This window comes from Mustela nigripes, chromosome 5 (assembly GCF_022355385.1).
Source record: "Mustela nigripes isolate SB6536 chromosome 5, MUSNIG.SB6536, whole genome shotgun sequence".
Classification (NCBI taxonomy): Eukaryota; Metazoa; Chordata; class Mammalia; order Carnivora; family Mustelidae; genus Mustela; species Mustela nigripes.
Genome location: NC_081561.1, coordinates 74,543,014 through 74,548,197, shown reverse-complemented (window position 1 = coordinate 74,548,197; position 5,184 = coordinate 74,543,014).

Below are 5,184 nucleotides of genomic sequence, written 5' to 3'. Positions count from 1 at the left end.
TAAATTAAGATTAAGTCACTGTATTATCCAAATTAGATCTTAACAGGAAAGCTTATCATCTCTCTTTTCTTTTTTTCTTACTTGAAGTCTTATTAAGCACTGAACATTTATAAAAATTTCATTGAGAGAAGTAATATTACAAAATCCCATTTAATCATTCAGGATATGAGTTTAAATTATTAATACTTTTAAAATATTCTAGAAGATCAAATTAAGCAATTAAATGTGATCAATGGGTATGGATACAAGGGTTGGGTCAAATTTACCATTTAATTATATATATTTTTTTCTCCAGGCAAAAATTTCAAAATTAGATTAAAAAAAACAACAACAACAAAACACAAACCCAGCTCATACAAATAGGTGAAAAAAAAACTCCTTTGCTCACCTGAGTTCATGTTCATGTACTCTGTTTGTTTCCTAAGGAAATTCACTTTATTCAGCAAAACTTCTCTGTTAAATATAGTATGAATCTTCAAATAATGGATTAGCAACTACATTTTGAAAGTTGGCTCTTCATATGAATTAAATCCAAAACTGAAATTCACGAATAATAAGGAAAAAACTTGTACTCGATGAACTCACTCCTATTTCTTATGAATAGCTTAATCCCCAGAATGTATAGTGTATGATATCTTTTACATTTCATTTTAGATAAGTCAATGTCTTTAAAAGCATCATTTTGTGGTCAGGTAATGACTTTAAGATTAATCACAATGTTAAAAATAAATTTTAGAATAGGTTTTTCTCAAATTTTTTTTCTTTAGCACACATAAACAATTCTGGGCAAGGTCTTGGTGGTCTGACCCACTGGGGTATGTATCAGAAACTGAAGCTGGGATTATCTTTCCCACCTCAAATTAAAATCATTTTAGTAAGTAAGTCACTGCTTCATAAACTTTTTATTTTGGAAATTTGAACAATGAAAAAGCTCAAAACAATTAGTGAAATTTACAATAGAAACATCCTCCATAAAATAACATCACACAGAGTTCAGAAAAACATCTATGGAAACCACAGTATTTATTTGATGGCTTTTAGAAATATGCTTTTGAGAAAAAATTGTTACTGCTCTAAGCTCTGTCATATACTCATAGAGCAAATTTCATGATTATTCTTGTAAATCCATGATTTTTTGTTTGTTTGTTTTATGACCAATTGTCTTTTGATTGTGAATTATCTATTTATTTCTCTTGCCTATTTTTCTACTGGTACCTGCATCATTTTTCCCCCTAGGGATGATTATGTCTTCTGTATGAGGCTAAACTCCAGGGTGTCAAGCCTATGTTTATTTAATTCACTTCACAGAAGGCTCAGCACTTACATGTTACATACTGACTTTCAATTTTGGATGAATAAACAATAAATGTTTGAAAATTTTACCCTCCATTGGCAAGATCAGTTCAAAAGTCAGCACCAGAAGCTGATTAGACAGAATTAGGGGAATTGTACGAAATTTAAATGTCCCCTTCCTAGCCAGCCTTCAGATGGAATGTGAGTAGGGTAACCCATACTGGAGACTCCATAATTATCACTGGGTACCCATAGTTCAGAAGCATTTAAATAACCCCATGGTTATATGGGTGGAAAACTCCTTGACAGCCAGACCCTTTGGTGCTGTGACTCAATACATGACTGTTCTTTTGACACCAGTTGGACATTACAATATGTCTCTTATCTTCTCCTTAGTCTCTGTCTCATTTTGTCAACATAGTCATCTAACTGTACCCGCTGCAATATTATTTAGCTTCATTCCTAACAGAAATTTTTCCACACTAGAAAAAATTTCACTGTACCATACAAAACACTGAAGTTTCCAATAACACTGTGGAGCACAGCATATATAACTGAGAAATGTTCTTCTGAAATCTGGTCTACTTATACGTCCATTTCCTTTTCTTCTGACTTATGCTTTTATACTCTATCTAAATTTCCTATTGTTCTGCATCATTTAATATTTTCCAGACATGTAATGAACTTTGCTTCATTTCCTTTTTTTTGTTGCTGTTGAGAAGTTGGCCTTTTTAATTCTCCTTTTCTAAATCCACTACTAAGGACTGCTTTTCTTTGGACTAACTCCAATTTTTGTAGTTAGTTCATAATGGAGGTAGAAGGGAAATTAAGAAATCCTTGAATTTAGGCTCCTGGGGTAGCAGGAGAGAAATATAGCAGTGTTTGGGCTATGCTCTTTTCTACCATTCTTGACATGGTCTAAAATCTAGACCATCCAAAGTTGTTCTAGAGAGAGTGCCATTTTGGGACTGGGAGACTTGGTGGAAGTCCAAAACCACAGTTATTTAGAAACCTCCGAGTCATTAGCATGACTCATCATGACAATGAAACTGCTTCACCATACAAATACCAGTTTGTAGCAGTATCGGGGCCCTAATCCTTTTGCTCAAGCAAAAGCAATATTGTACCTTGCTTGCACTGGCTGTCTGGAAATAACAGCGTGAACAGCTTGTGGTGGGGACGATAGCCCAAATTCAACCTTTCTAAAACTGCCAAAGAGCTCACTGTTTTTGCACAATTGTGTCTGTGGACCCTCATTTCCATTAGACTGGAGGAACTCCAGGTGTTTGCTTAAGGAAGTCATTGAAATTCAATGCAAATTAAGGCCAGATTTCCAGGAGAAGCAATTCAGCAGTAAGCATTTTCCAGGCACAAGATTTCAAGACACACTATTTAGCTGTTCAATATGTGCTTATAGTATAACGAGTTGAAATAAGTTTTAACTTTTAAAAATACAACCCCTTTTGCAGTTTGAAATAAGAAATACTTTGGTAGGGGTATATAAGTTAGCATAGAAAGAAATTTTTAAGTTCAGGCACAATTTGTTTATTCAATGATGATATAATACCATTACATCATTTCCCAGGGATTTGTTCAAGAAGTAATTTTTCATTGAGAATTTAAAATCAATATATTGTACATAGAAAAACCAAGAAAAGTTCATTGTAGTGGAAATAAATAAAGATTAATAAACAAATAATATTAATTTTCAAAATTCATTTGTATTCTACATGGATCTAGTAAGTTGTTACCTGTGAAAGAAGACCCTGTATAAACAGGTTAAAGAATAATAAGTTAAGGAACAGACACACTTTGGAAAGTCAGACTAAATGAAAAGACTAAGTGATATGCTGTACAACTGTAAAGCTGAATATTTGCAACTTATCTAGATATAACATTCATAGGAAGAAACCTATCATTTTCTGTCCAGTATCCTCATACTGTAGATGAGGAACCCAGGTCGTAAAAGGGTAAGAGAGTCACTTGCTGCCACACAGCTGGCTGGCGCAGTTAAACTGATTTCTTGGCTCCTGATCTACTGATAAGTAGACCAAATAATACAAAATTATATATTAAACATCTTTTACCAATAACATTAAAAGTCGTTATAAATTTGGAGCATTCTAATCAAAGAACATATTTTTTACATATATGATTGTAGAGTAATTAACTTCCAATAACATCTTCATCTACACAGTCATATGAGTATTTGGGTGGACTTGTAGTTATTGATACTAACATGAAGAAAACACAAAAAACTTTATTGGCATAATTAAAATAATCAGTTTCATTTAAAAATGTTAATGTAGCACATTCACTAGCAAAAAATGCCATTTCACTCCAAGACATACAGAAGCCAAGACTATTTACCTGTCAAAAATAATGAGTTTATTTTTGCTTGAAAGTGTTTCAAGACAGAAACAGGAGTGTTTGGGGAAGAAAATAGGTGTTTGGGTAAAGACATAGGAAAGAGAAAGAAAAAAAAAACAAAAAAACAGCAACAGACATATAGCTATCCTTTATAGCTAAGTAGGAAGGAAGCCATTAGAGTGATTTTTAAAAACAAATCACTTTGCATCTTGCTCTTGCTTAAAGTTGTTCATTGGTTTTTCAAAGTTAAGTCAAACAAAAAGGCCTTACCCTGGCTATAAGGTCAGCTGACTTTCTCTAAGATGACCCTTCTCTCCTTCTACTCCACTGGGAACACGGTGACTACGTTTCCCCAAAGGCATTTCCTCCTTAGGACCTATGCACTTCTCCTGGGTTGCCTTTCATGCTTTGCTCCCAGATTCAGTATGGCTGACCCTTGCACTCCATTTAGGTCTCTAAGGTCTAGCTGGGGCAGAATGGACTTCCTGATCTAGAACATCCTTCTCCCACAACTATTGCCTTTCTTTGCCGTGCGATTATTACCTCCGTAAGGGCAGAAATGAATCCTTCATAAGAACATACATGCGTTTGCTTTTATAAGAATTGTAAGATTTCTTTTGCATTTATCATAATGACTGCATTATAAGTCCTTTACATTTATTTCTTCATTTTATTTTCATAATAATCTTATTAGAAAACTTTATTATCATCATCATTTGCAGGTGGGGAAACTGAAGTTTGCAGACATTAAAATATTTGCCTTGAATTCAATATTTGGGACAGAATTCAGGCTTAGGACTTTTTGGCTTTATATTGAGCTAGAAATAGTAAGAGAAATGGAGTTTCAAAGGAGGTAGGAGGCATTATTATTCTTATATATACAAAGTGATACAGCCAAAGCAGAATATAGGCCTAGTGATGTCAGAGAATAGAATCACAGAGAACTTTACACAGACCACTAAATATATATATATATATATAGTAAATATTAGTAAATAGTAAATAAATATATGTGTGTATATATACATAAACACACACACACAGTAAATGCTTAAAAAATATTTGCTTACTTGATGCAAAAAATTAGTCATACTATTATCAAGTCAATTATACCATCATGTTTGAATATAGAATTACAGATACTTTGAAGTGGACATTGTTTTAAGATCTCATGCCCTGGCTTCATTGAAGCTAGTACCTAAAATAATGGAGAGACTGTCTCTTCATATATAAATATTCCTGGAGTGGATTTTTCTTTTATTCTTTTTTTCATCAAATATAGTCTTTTCTCTTTTCACCTGTATGTAATTTTTCTGAAAAATTTTCTTTCTTTTGGCAAGTTTTTTGTGTACTTGGGAGAATAATAGATCTGTGTTTATCATTGGAACTCATCTTGGTTATAGATGTCCTCCTAACCAGTAGAACTTCTATCTAGTTCTACTGACTGTAAAGACAACCTTGATTGCTCTGCAATCACTTTCTCCCTTTACCTGAACCATGGAGCTTAAGAGCTGTATGCAA